Source organism: Anopheles funestus, chromosome 2RL (genome assembly GCF_943734845.2).
Source record: "Anopheles funestus chromosome 2RL, idAnoFuneDA-416_04, whole genome shotgun sequence".
NCBI classification, from domain to species: domain Eukaryota; kingdom Metazoa; phylum Arthropoda; class Insecta; order Diptera; family Culicidae; genus Anopheles; species Anopheles funestus.
In genome coordinates this window covers 67,941,578-67,956,118 of record NC_064598.1, presented here as the reverse complement: position 1 = coordinate 67,956,118, position 14,541 = coordinate 67,941,578, and the positions used below count along the sequence as shown (strand labels likewise).

The following is a 14,541-nucleotide window of genomic DNA, read 5'->3' as shown; positions in this document are numbered from 1 at the left end:
ATCTCCGAACGGAATAGGTTTTTGGTTCCCCCCCGAACCACACACAATAGCACCATTGGTACCAATTATTCAGCACCATTTGGTGCTGACATTCTTCGAGCTGACCCGAACTGCTTGGAGGTTACAACACGAGGAAAAACTTTTGCTCAGCATGATAATTATGAAATCCTCGATTGGACGAGTCGAAACGCATACTGTTTTTAGCTTTAAACGCGAGCAAATGATCAGTCGGTCCGAACGATTCCATCCATTACTGAAGGCGGAACGAAAACTTCATCATACACACGATCCGTTTTACATTGGATCAGATTTTGGGTTTGAGAAGTTTCTTTCTCTGCTCTCTCCATGTCGCATGCAAAGGTTCCTGGTGGAAGAAGCAGATGGTACCATCGAGAGATGGCATTTTAAAATTTACGACAGCTAATCGTATAATCTTTCTCTAAATTGCCAGCAATCACTGGCGACATACCGCACGGGTAGCACTAGTTCAGAGTCTAGGACGAGAACCGGGACGAACGATGAAGCTAGGACATGGATACGTTTCAAACATCGGCAACGTGTTGTGAGCGTGTAAGATGGTACGACACTACCGACCAATTCCGGCCAGAATGGTGCAATTTATGAGGAAAGTTTTTCATTTCGATAGTTTTAATTTTTGCCGCTTTCGGTCGGTAGAAGTACACCCACCGATGTAGACCGAGACTTGGCGCTAGGTTGAAGCTGACGCTGGTACTGTCATGCTTTCGGAGCAGGAAGACACCGTGTCTGACTATCCTTTGGAATCAATTTTGTGAATCTATACAATTTAGACGACATGAATGTTACCTTATTATACATTTCTGGAGTGGAATTCAGTCTACATATTGCTTTGTTGTTAAATGTTTCATAATTGAGCGAACAAGTCAATTCCAGCAAGAGATATTTGTCTTTTCCTCTTCTTGACTTAATGAGTTACAAAAATAATCAATTGCGAAACATTCCACCACTCTTACTTATATTGAATGTTGAAGCAGGAGCTGGTATTAAGCTGTACTACAGTCATTAAGATACAATGTGTTGTATAACTAAATGAGAACTTTTCATTGAAGAATAAGAAAAATAATGAAAATAAACAGGATAATGATGAATTAATGAATTATGACATCTTAATTTTTTTTATTCAGCTTTTTACACTCACAATTTAAATATACAATTATACAAATAAATTTAAAAGTTTCACAAGGGCAAAGTGTGCGCAATATTTGCTCAAAATATCCACCATTAGCATCGGTCATGACCTCCATCCTGCTTAGAAACCTAAAAGAAGCTGATACAAAAGGTCCTCAAAACTGTTTTTATGTTATCCATTAAGTAGGATGTTGTATTACTGGAAGCGTTATCGTTGCCTTTTTCAATTGCAGCCTATACAATCCATCGGGTTAACGTTTGGGGAGTTTGAAGGCATAACGTTTGGACTGCTGGAGTTGTAAACATTTTCCAACAATTATTTTTGATTTTTCACAAAGGTTTGGCAAGCCACTATTACAACTCGCAAGTTTACCCTTGACTGTTTCTACTGTAGTCAGCGAGCATTGGGTCGCAGAATCAAGATCAGAATCAATGATGAAAGTTGTTCTCTTCCATGATTCAGGTGTGTTTCAGTCTTTCTATCCTTCCTGACATCCTGAATAAATGAGGAACAAAATTTAAAAATAACGAGAATCGTTTATTAATTCCTCTAACCTGTGGAAAAATGTGATCAATTAAAAATTTGTCAATTTTTTCCTGAATATCCTGTATTGGAATATTATTTCAATTCGAGAATTTATCAGAGTAACATGTCAATACTTTCATTAACAAACAATAAAAAATCCGATACATTTAATTACACCTAATTTTATATGTTTTAAGTCGAACGTTAAACATAATTTGAAGACACATTACATTTTTAACTTAATCACATTTTTACATTACGTAAAAAACAAATGTTGCAAAAGTAACGTACATGGAAGTCAGCAAATAGCATAAACATTTTAGCAAAAATAGCACTGTATTTTAAACTATTCTACACATCTTTCTTAAACATCTTTCTTACCTTTCTCTTCACACTTCTTCCCTTATTCTTAACAGAGAAAGTAACGGTGTAACTGTCTTACGAACTAAAGTATTTTTTTTCTTCAATTCTTTTAGTATATAGGTAGATGATTTGATGATTGATCTTAAAGTATGATTTGGGAAAATAGAGAAGAATTTAATTGTAAATTAGTTTCGTCCCATCTCTTTTCAAAATCATGTTAGCTTAAAATGAACACGAAAGTAAAATGACTACACAATTGTTTAGATCATTTTTATTGTGTTTGAAGAAACTCATTTCATTCGAAAGTTTTTTAAAGCGCGGATCAACCTCCGTCTTTTTTTTCCTTTAAAATAAAACGCGAGCTACAAAATATAAACATTTCATCCGCTTTTTTATCTGTTTTCTTGGGTTATACCGTGCAACATTAAATTAAACGCTCACATATTTCATCGTCCACTGGTGAGCCGAAATCCCGGCCCATTTCCCAGTTTTGTATTTATGACCTCATACGGATTTTTCGACTATTCGATTTTGCCTCATAATCATAAAATTTGAGCCACTTTCATGCTCCAACATGCACCAAGAATAAAAGCACAACGGGGACAAAAACGTACCCTGTTCACTCACCGTTCCGGGGGTTGGGAAATAAAAAAAAAACGCACACACACAAGAACAGTTGTAAATAAAAATGCTACAAAAGAGTTAAAGATGTTTACGTTTCGTTTCGCTCGATTTCGTCCCGGGGTTTGGTGCTTGAGAGCTTCCTAGGGCTGGACATTCAGTTTCCTTGGTGGTTGATGGTGGGCCGCAAAAAGGTGGCACGTAAAGCGTGCTGCACGGAGTCGTTTATTTGTTTACTCAAGTCTGCTTGGCCGGACGACCCCAAAAATGTGCTGAATCAAATGACATCATTCCAGACGGTGCGTGGTGATTCACAGCCTAATACCGTGTGATGGAGTTTGTTTTTTTTTTATTGGCACGAACTTTACAATTATCGTCCTCGTTCGCATATTGCGTCCTCGATGGATTCCGTTTGCGAAAGGAATCGAAAGGGATGAACACAGAAACGCACGCCACCAGAAGGCATATTGAAAAATCCACTACCAAGTTTGCTGTTCCAAAACCCTCTCGACATGACAACCGGTGCCAGGCGGAATTGGAAGTAGATGGGTTATCGTTTCGGTTCACAGTTTCTTACATCCGTATGTGTGTGTGTGTTTTTTAGTCTCTTCCGGCATTCCAATGACATTCGTGTCGTATCAGTGGATCGTTTAAGATTTTATTTGCTTTATATGCATCGTAAAAGAAACGAATCCCGCAACAAACCTTCCACAAAGCTTCCACAGTATGGTGAATCATATTCTGGATATCTTACACGATGGACAAAACCCCTTAACCGTACCGAAGGAAACGTCGTATGATTTCATTACGATTTAAACGTTGACAGCCAAAAGTGTTATTTGATTCAGGAGAGGTTTCGTTTTTTTCCTTCTAAAGGACGTGACCATATCTGGTCATTGCACCGGAAGCAAGTACAGGAAGTTGGGTATAGGTTATGTAAATTGGATAATGATCGTTTCTTATATGCGCAGTTAAGGCTTTTGATGGTCAATTACCATTCCAGGGATGGTTGCATTGGATGTAAAACGCCGTGTGGGCAGCTGTTTTGTGGATTTTTGAATGTTTTATGGAGATTCTAAATACTTTTTCTTGGTGTGGCTTAATGGGTAATGAATGGATTTAATTTATTTTAAGAATTCACACAGCAAATGTTAAGTGTAATTTTATTTATGCGATTAGTAAGATTTGAATTGCCTTTGCGGATGTAATGCAATTAACACTTATTACATTTTCGTTAACTAATACTTGTGTTGTTTGTTTTGTATGAAAACAATGCAATATTCTTGTTTTTAAACAATCTAATTTTTTTTTAATTTAATCTCTTAAGTAAACATGTTAACAACCATATGTGTTTTACAATCTTTTCTCATATCTGCAGTCGAACATATTCTTTAATGTTCTTACTCAAAACAAAAGTAAATGTAATTCCACGTCTAGTCTTTGCAGGACACTAGCGAACATATAAAGTATGAGGGTCACCACGCATGTCAAGCTGGTTCAACATTGTTTGTGCGAATGTTTCTGAAAGCGTAATCAAAATAATTTTCCATCCGAAGAAGCATCGTCGAACGGCCGGTAGATTTGTGCCCGGAAGGGCTTTGCTGGTATCTTGTTCGTTGTGCAAAATGATAGTATTTTTTGTTCCCCAAAAAATAATAAAGGAAAAAACATAAAGCTTGAAAACAACAGTCTTCAAAGAATGGCGCAACAACAGCACTGTTGATGCATTATCTTTTTCTAATGTAAGGTAAAATCTGCTCGGAGAAAAATAAAGAAACATACCTGCAAAAACCAAACAATGTCGTGCACAATGGTCCGCTTTGGGCTTGCTGACGGTTCGGCCCGAAATAGGCGATGTGATTGTGTTTTGAAATTCAATAACATCTCGAAAACATATTGCTCTTGGACTGGTCTTGGTTCAAAGTTTGTGTTTCTTTTTTTCCCGCCCCCGAACATGAGAGGGATTGATGAATAGCACCGGTACGGTCATACCACAATCACAAGATCGGAGGGTCCTTGAAAGGTGGACAGGAAAAGAAAATTTCATTCCATCCCGGAATGTGGTCAGTAGTCAGCCTGATAGGTTAGATAGGAAGGATGAACGAGTTCCTTGGCGAAGATCGAGAACGATAAAGTGGACACATCTTTTCTGTATGTTTCGTGAGATAAACCATTTTATGCCGTGTCTTGGGCTCGTTGACATAAGTCAAGCTGCCATACCGATGATGGGGAAAGAAGTGAATTTAATGTAGTGCAACAGTTTAATGCAACGTTTGAAGCTCGGTGCACTCGAAAACCGGACCAAACGTTTAACCTTAACAAAGGCAGCCCCGTTAGCTGATGTACCATTTCCTAGCAGACGATCGAGAAAATTCATCTCCTCAAACCAACATCTCCATCTCCTACTGCATGGCTCGTGCACGGATTCGAACAACAAATAATGAACTTTTCTTCCGTCTTTGGTTCAGTTTATCCAAGCTTTTCCTTTTACTCCCGTCGGTGCATCGATGACTTCATTCTTGTGAGACAACGAGGAAAATGGCGAGAGCGCTTAGTTTAGCTACGGGATGGCATAATTTTTCATCGGTTTCGAGAATCAATTTCTCGGTTCTAGATTTTCCGTAAACATGAAATGGTTGCGCTGAGGGGCCAGATAGTCTACCATACTGGTACGATTGGCATTGGGCGGTCGGTCAGCTGGTTGGTTGTTTAGTGTTGGATGAAGTAAAGTAATTTATGTTACTTGACAGTTTGCCCTCAGGTCATAGTAGGCTGTACGCTCATTGCTGTCGGAACCACTGTACTGAAGATCAATAGGTTCGGGAGATCGTTTGGTTTCGAGAGAAGATACGTTCCTTTGCTATGCTAGTTGTTGGTGCATGTTGGAAGATAAAATAATGCCCGGTAATTGATTGGGAAAAATTGAATTGTTGGAAAACTTCTGGAAAAGCCATTGGTTGTCGTTATTTTTTCCGCGATATACGAGAAAGGAAGGAGCAAAATAAAAAAGAATTGAATTGGAATGTAGAAAGAAATTGCATTACATGCTTTAACATTTTTGAGTGCAACATTCAGTTTTGTTTTAAATACTAACTTAATCAAAAAGTGGTGTATTATAAAATAGCACAACGGGGCCTGCCCAGGATAAAACAACATACAAATGGCTTGTGATTATAAAAACACTTCTGCCGATTGAGGATTAATAATACGATAAAGATTTTATTTATTGTATTTTTATTTATAATTCATGATTACGGTTTCGGCCGTATTGTCAGCCTCTGGAGCTGAAGCAGTACAATTATCAATATTATCACAAGACATTTCCTCCTTGTCCTTTGCCTTATCCCGGGCATACTCGGTTGTGATTCTGGGGTTTGTGGTTATTGCTGGTTTTGTTACTATTGTTGTTGTGGAATGGTTCGGAGTCCTATTGGTTTTTGTGCGTCTTGTTGTTGAATACATGTGGATAATTGTCCATATTATTTCTATTGTGTGATGGTGGTGCTGGTGAAAATGGTGAGTACACCAATAGCGGTCTTGTCCCTCGTTGCTTGGGGGCTGCACAAGACTGTAATAAACAAACAACAATTAGAATATTGTGGACAGCACAAAACACCCTGTCTGCCTCCCTTTTGCGGCTCTGGTGTTATCCTCGAAGACGACTGTTTCCTCAACGGCTTGGCTAAGGCACTACAAAAAAACATGTAAGGGCGAATACAACACAATGGATAACGAAAGGTATAGGTGGAAGGGGAAGCAGGGAAAATAGGGATAGGATTCAAAGGAGAAGACCGTTGTCCCTGGCGAAGCGGAAGACGAGCCTCATGTACCTCAAGTCCCTACACGCCAAAACATCTCTGATCGGTGTATCCGGCTGTCTGCCGATGGCCTCAACTGCGCTTATCAAGCTGGGTCTCGCAGCTTCGAATTCCACGCAGGACCACAGAAGGTGATCCACATCGTGGAATCCAATTCCGCAGCCACAGACTTTCGTCTGAGCCAGATTAATACGCTGTAGATGTGCATCCAGAGCGAAATGATTATACGATAAAGATCTTAATTTAATTATAATAATTAATTAGATGAATTGATTATACACTGTAAAACACTGAGATTATGTTAAGAAACACATTTTTTAATAATTAGAAACAAATATATGAAGCATATTAAAAGTAATGTTTTTGTGCAATATATGTTTAACAGAATTGTTAATAAAGAGTTTTATTTTTCACTAAGATATAATATTGATAATATTTTAAAAATAAACTGTAAAAATGATCGTATATTTAAACATTTTTTAGTATATTGATAATAATCAATGATAATTAGACAAAAGATCTATTGAGGATCAATGCGACGAAGACAAAGTACCTCCTTGCTGGAGGAGCTGACCGTCATAGAGTCCAACTCGGAAGCAGAGTATCAGTTGACGGCGACGATCTCGAGGTGGTAGAGAAGTTCTGATACCTTGGCACGATCGTAACTTCAAAAACCATATGAGCTGCGAAATCCGAAGGCTCCACAAACTCCTGCGATCCAGAAGACTCCAGCAATACACGAAATGCACGATATATCGCATAGTAATACGTCTGGTAGTCCTTTGCGGGTACGAGTCCTGGACGCGTCCTAACAGAGGACACCAATGCACTCGCTATTTTCGAACGGCGGGTGCTAAGAACTGTCTTTGGCGGTGTGTGCGAGCAGGGCGTGTGGAGAAAGAGAATGAACCACGAGCTAGCTGAGCTGTTTGGTGGTGCAGATATCCTGACGGTGGTCATAGCCGGAAGGAAACGATGGCTGGGGCACGTGTTGCCGGACTCTGCCGGTTCCACCAGGAAGGTGCTCGTCAGCGACCTATTCAACACGAGACGTAGAGGAGCACAGCGAACTCGTTCGCTGGATCATGTGGAGTCAAGCCTGTTGGATATCGGATACAGCCGTGAATGGAAAACTGCAGCCCTAGACCGAGTTTCTTGGAAACTTATTGGTGACCTGGCTATGTATTCGTGACGTGCTCGATCATCATCAGATCAAGAAGAAGATCTATTGATTTGTTTAAAATCACAGTTTTCCTGGACTAAACACTATTTTACCTGCTTTTCCAGCAATGATACTGTTTCCCGTTTAAATTTCTTGTTAAATTCATCGCACACTATGAAGCCTCCTTGGAACGTTTTTTTTTTAAAATAGATGTAGCAGTCAAAAGACTGCACAATACGAATATAATTAAGAAATGAGAAACGCGACTTGTCCGGTTCGTAACAATCACAAACAGCGTTGAGTTCACGATCACAAGGAATCGATCAGAGGTGCCGGTACGAATACGACATTTCCCTACGACAAGTAGTGATCTTGCAGGGAGCGATTTCGCTGGGTCGTATGTTATGTTTATTCCACAAAGCCGCACCAGCGAGTCAGATAGTCAGATAGTCAAGCAGTCCTGCGACGAATATGCTTTGCACTGTTGGTTAAAAAGCTTTGATACGATTTCCTACCTATTTTAGTATTCTTACAAAGTATTCAAAGAACCGACCAACCGATTGTCCAATAACACCAATTCTATCTTCTTGACTTAACTTCAATTAAGATAATGCTGGCCATTTCTGCCTAATTTGACTTATTTTTATTACCTACCGGGATAAGAGGGTCTGGATGGGATTTAGTATACGGCCCTGTCGTATCATTTATACCACCAGTGATTCTAGCATAACTGCATTAAAATAAAAAGTAAGTTCCAGTTCTACAAAGTTCAGGCTTATAAAAAACTGATCTTTATTTTTGTAGTGGATTGTTCTAACTTGTCTTTGCTTGCTTGTATTGACTTTTTGAAAATTACAGCACGAAACAAAAACTACATACATTTCCATCGAAATCTTGCAATCAAAAAATAGAGCTATTCAAACCGAAAAGAATTGTTTATCGCTCTTTAAAATGTTATCTTTTAAATCTGTTCCAAAACTTCTACCAGCTTCATGCTAAGTGTATTGTACCCCAAATCAGATTCATAACACTATCTGCCTATCTTGCAGCCGTTCTAAGACGTTTTTATCGGGCAGCACCTTCTCTTTGCACTACACACCACCACAATGCTTGCCTAATGAGCGATTAATCACAATCTTACCACACGTCCGTACCAGAAGCGCAGTGCACGGACCGGAAGTCATGTGCTGTCAGTATGTTGAGGTATAAAAGGCTTCCTCGTAGGAGCAACACCACCAGCAGCAGCAGCAGCAGCAACATTAGCAGCAACAACCTTTCCGGCTCAGAACAATGGCAAACTGCTGTCAACCGCAGACCCAAAGGTATCCGAAAGGATGCTTGGTCCGGAAGAAGGACAAACCTCTGTCTTCCCGATGGCGTTAGGAGATGAAATATTCCTTTGCCAGGATGTACGTGGTACGTACGGATAGGAAAAACCGTGCAGCGCCGAGTTGAAGCACCGAGCGGAACGGATTACTGGTGGACGTGAACCATTTTTACTTGACGTAGTCGACGCCAAGAGTGCAAGGTTAACAGCAAAGGGGCAGCACGGAAGCGAGGCACACTTCCGTCTCGGGATGACATAATGTTTGTAATAAACTGTAATATGAATGAATGTGGTCTACTTCATCATGCGCATCATGTGAGATGCACAGAGACGTGGAAATTCGATGTCACTTCGTGCATCTCCGGTGGCACTGTTTTCGAATGCCCTGGGAAACTCAATAGAAGTTTCCGTTGGTGGTGAACCAGCAACCGGGTGTTGGTAGTTTTGCCAGCACCATTGGTTTCCAGTCCCGGGAAACAGACAGACGTCACGCATTTGTCGCTGTCACAGTGCATCCGAGCGCGTAATGTCGCATGTTCCCTGGAGCCCATTTAGTGCGGCAAAGTGCACCGGGCGAAACGTTGGTAAAAGTCGGTCGCGAGAAAATCAACCAATCGTATGAACGTGCTTGAGGCCTTTTTTCGATAAAGTAAAATAATGTAAAATATAAACAACAGCAAAAGTATAAAGTATCGCTAAAAGGCGATCATAAGCCAAATTATTGATACATTTTTTGTAAATGTTAGTTTCAAGTTGGTAGTACTTTTAGTAGTTTTTACTTGTTTTAGTACAGCCGAATATTTTTTTATCATGAAGCGATGGATTATTTTAATTTCAATAAAAATACGGCCAGGCCGTATGACTAAAATGATGGATTATGTACAAAACACTTCTTTAATTGCTAGACAACACTAATGTTGAAATTTAATTATGCTTAAATATTTAATTGTTTTTATTATTGCTTATACTATTATACTATTACTAGCTTACCCGGCAAACCTAGCTTTGCCCTTAAACATGCCTTTTGTAATTATGGCAAACATTTTGAGTGTTCAATCTTGATTCGTGTGGTATTATTAGAGCGATGATTAGAGAATATCATTGATTAACTGAAAATTCTTAAATTATTGCCATTCTTAATCCAAATGATATTCTCAATCAAAGCAATTTTTCTTATTTTTTGTGGCTCTTCTTCTTTTCTGCTACTTCAGGAGGCATTTTTGACTTTCCTTGACGATTGGGATTTAATATCAGATCCTTCCGTGTAAGGCGCCGATTCCACATGTACCACCGAATCGCAAAACACTAAATAGCATTTTCTAATTATTCACACACTTGCTTTTTACTTATTTATCACTCACTTTACGCTTTAATGAAAAAGTTGCAAAAATAAATCGTCACGTGACACGACTACTTTGATTGATTTATTCGTTAGAGCTTGTTTGTTTCAGTAGTGTTCAACATTATGTTGTTGTTTCGTGTTGAAAAAATGGCTATGCCTACTTGATAACTCCCGTAGGAAAAACAGAAACGAACTCATAATATTGGCCAGAGGCCACCTAGCGAAACGAAAAAAACTGGGCTAGTTCATGTATCGCCGAATGTACCTTTAAGGGAAAAAAAATTACATGAGCTAGTGAACAGTAATTAAAACTGCGAGCAACTCCTGAGTCGCTTGGCTTCTTGTACGTACCAAAACGAAGGACTTATTGCACCATGTTCAGAACCCTTCCCACGATGACCAACGCATGCATTCGCTGAAAAGAAGCATCAATTGTTGAACCGATGTGTGAAGTATTTTTAAACTATCACCAAAAGCATTCTGGGCTAGTTCATGTATTGCCGAATATACCTTTAAGGGAAAAAAAATAACATGAGATAGTGAACAGTAATTAAAACTGCGAGCAACTTGGGCTTCTTGTAGGCATCAAAATGAAGGACTTATTGTACCATGTTCAGAACCCTTCCCACGATGACCAACGCATGCATTCGCTGAAAAGAAGCATCAATTGTTGATCCGATGTATGAAGTATTTTTAAACTATCACCAAAAGCATTCTGGGCTAGTTCATGTATCGCTGAATACACCTTTGAGGAAAAAAAAATAACATGAGATACTGAACAGTAGTTAAAACTGTGAGCAACTCCTGAGTCGCTTGGGCTTCTTGTATGTACGTATCAAAACGAAGGACTTATTGCACCATGTTCATGATGTGGAGGACCATTACTACACATTTTTAATTTTTACATTTTATAATTATTTCCACACTTATCTTGCTTTACTTATCACTCACTTTACATTTTATTGAATAAAATTGCACAAATCAATCCTCATGTGTACCTACTTTGATTGATTTATTCGTTAGAGCTTGTTTGTTTCAGTAGTGTTCAACATTATGTTGTTGTTTCGTGTTGAAAAAATGGCTATGCCTACTTGATAACTCCCGTAGGAAAAACAGAAACGAACTCATAATATTGGCCAGAGGCCACCTAGCGAAACGAAAAAAACTGGGCTAGTTCATGTATCGCCGAATGTACCTTTAAGGGAAAAAAAATTACATGAGCTAGTGAACAGTAATTAAAACTGCGAGCAACTCCTGAGTCGCTTGGCTTCTTGTACGTACCAAAACGAAGGACTTATTGCACCATGTTCAGAACCCTTCCCACGATGACCAACGCATGCATTCGCTGAAAAGAAGCATCAATTGTTGAACCGATGTGTGAAGTATTTTTAAACTATCACCAAAAGCATTCTGGGCTAGTTCATGTATTGCCGAATATACCTTTAAGGGAAAAAAAATAACATGAGATAGTGAACAGTAATTAAAACTGCGAGCAACTTGGGCTTCTTGTAGGCATCAAAATGAAGGACTTATTGTACCATGTTCAGAACCCTTCCCACGATGACCAACGCATGCATTCGCTGAAAAGAAGCATCAATTGTTGATCCGATGTATGAAGTATTTTTAAACTATCACCAAAAGCATTCTGGGCTAGTTCATGTATCGCCGAATGTACCTTTAAGGGAAAAAAAATTACATGAGACAGTGAACAGTAATTAAAACTGCGAGCAACTCCTGAGCCGCTTGGGCTTCGTGTATGTACGTATCAAAACGAAGGACTTATTGCACCATGTTCATGATGCGGAGGACCATCACTACACATTTTTAATTTTTACATTTTATAATTATTTCCACACTTATCTTGCTTTTACTTACTTATCACTCACTTTACATTTTATTGAATGAAATTACACAAATAAATCGTCATGTGTACCTACTTTGATTGATTTATTCGTTAGAGCTTGTTTGTTTCAGTAGTGTTCAACATTATTCGTGTTGAAAAAATGGCTATGCCTACTTGATAACCCCCGTAGGAAAAACAGAAAAGAACCCATACATTTCATACAAATTGGTGCAGCCGTTTCGGAGGAGTTTGCACACTAACACCGCGACACGAGAAATTTTTACATACAAATTGCTTATTAACGAATTTTTAATTTGAAACTAAAAAAATATATATTTTTGCTTTCCTTTACTTACTTGAACTGAAGCGATGGAGTTGAAGCGTCCGTCAGAAAGCTAGGGAAATCGAATTGGAAGTTGTCGGCGGTCGACCGTAAACGATTTAGAGGACTCTTGAAACAGGCTAAAACCATGAATTGACGTTTAATCCCATAAGAAGATAGTAATAAACCGAAAAGAAGATAATTATAGAATTTTCTATTGAAATGTAATGCATTCATTAAAAATTTATAATTCAAAATGATAATTTCATACGTTCACATAATACTTTTCGTATCGAAAAAGGAATAGAAAAATTATCTTTCAACGATAAGGTGTTGCATTTTCAATATAAATCCCAATTTTTAATGGCGACCATTTGCCATTCTTTTCCCTCAGTCCCTATTCTGCAATACGATCATGACAAAGTTGTGATTTTTTTATGTGATAAAAAAAGTAAACAAAGTAAAAATTTTCTTCAAGATGTTAACAAAAAACAAAAAATTGTATGGTGTATTACTCATCCAACATTACCCTAGAGCCGTGTTGTAAAGTTTAAACATTTTTCAAAGCGGTTTAAATAAAAGGTCCTAATCATTGCTTTAATCGTTCACCAAGTACGTTTACATCCAGATGTAACATCTTCTTTTCAATGCACGGATGGAGAACAAAACGCAGAAAATCAATACCATTACTTCCAACGATTGCGGTCCGTCCGTTAATATTGACGAGCTCTAAAGGAATTGTGAATGCAATCAGTGAAGTAGCGCTTTCATCATCAGCAAAACCCGCGAGAAAATAGCCACACTGGTCAGTCCCGGTACGTTACGGTAGATGACGATCTAAAACGCATGGAAAGGCTGTGGCTAGAACACAAAAAAAAATCTTTCCATTTTCCTCCCAACGGGGAATAGCTGCCAGCAATCGTAAATTGTTGGTCCGGTTTTTGTACAGCACCCACGGCTTCCCCACGTGTGTGAGTGTGTAGTATCCTCGTTTGTGATAAAGCGTTTGAAACGTGGCAAATATGAGTAATTTTTTTTTGCTGCACTTTATTCACCATTCTTCCTTTACAATGGCAATGCTTGGAACCGGATGTTCCGGTGCACTTTCATTTTACTTCAATCGGACACCGCTAACCACATGACGTGCAAAAAAAAAACGCTCTTCGAGAGTGGTTTGATTCGATGATCTGTGTGCTATGTGGCAGCTGGATGTGGAAATTTGCATGTAATATGTGCCCGTGACTGGAACGGTTCGCTTCTTGATTTAGATCGTACGAGAAACGGCATCGAGCAGCTGTTGGCGAATGGTTCATCATTTGCTTTAATTTCAGTGGAAACGAGTGGTGCTTTCCATTGGACATCTACCGTAAGATGGTAAGATGTTTAATGAAGTTTTAAAAATTTAGAAATAAATATCCAAATTGAAGGAAACATATATGTAAACATTTTTCAGAACACTATCTTTAGTTAAAACTCGTCCGAAGGTATGAAGATTGAAGAAAAACGGATGGTTTAATGGAAAGGCAATTGCAAGATAGCAACGGATGTAATGTTTGCAAATTTGATAAAAGCAGCATCCTTTACGTTTCTGAAGAATCTTCTAACAGCCAACTTTGGTAGGACATCGTCACGGGATAGGCTCTAAAACGTGATCCATGTTGAACATTCATATTGAATTTGCTCATTTCCGATCGACGAATGCAACGATTGGGAACCATTAAGAAACCGTTGTCAGCATTACGTGGCCTGCGTAAAGAAGGACTAGCTCGTGATAGTGGATCGGCAAAACGGACGTCAATTTGTGTTTTTTCCCATGGTGCTTTTAGTGTTACATGCACTGCTGCTGATTGCTACCGTAGGAGCTAATCATTCAAAAAGGAAGGAAACAAAAAAAGAACTGTAAATGATCGCTCTCAATGTGAAGACATTCAGGTTAGTTTTACAGGTAATGGTATCGTATAAAGATAGGTTGTATTCACAATCATAAGACTAGACGGTAAAATCTGCAAAACAAAATCGTATTCGATTTAAATATCATTCTATTTTTCAT

General features: G+C 38.7%; 1 long non-coding RNA gene across 2 annotated transcripts; it reads right to left on the bottom strand.

Annotated features, from left to right (window-relative positions):
• Positions 1-10,381: 10,381 nt before the first annotated feature.
• On the bottom strand, positions 10,382-12,654 carry LOC125762016 (uncharacterized). 2 transcript variants are annotated; one of them, XR_007418158.1, is made up of 3 exons: positions 11,865-12,648; positions 10,678-10,836; positions 10,382-10,591 (listed from the first exon to the last, which is right to left on the bottom strand). It is a non-coding gene; the product is annotated as an uncharacterized LOC125762016 (long non-coding RNA). The 2 variants fall into 2 exon arrangements; XR_007418157.1 differs by having other exon boundaries at positions 10,382-10,836; positions 11,865-12,654.
• Positions 12,655-14,541: the final 1,887 nt, after the last annotated feature.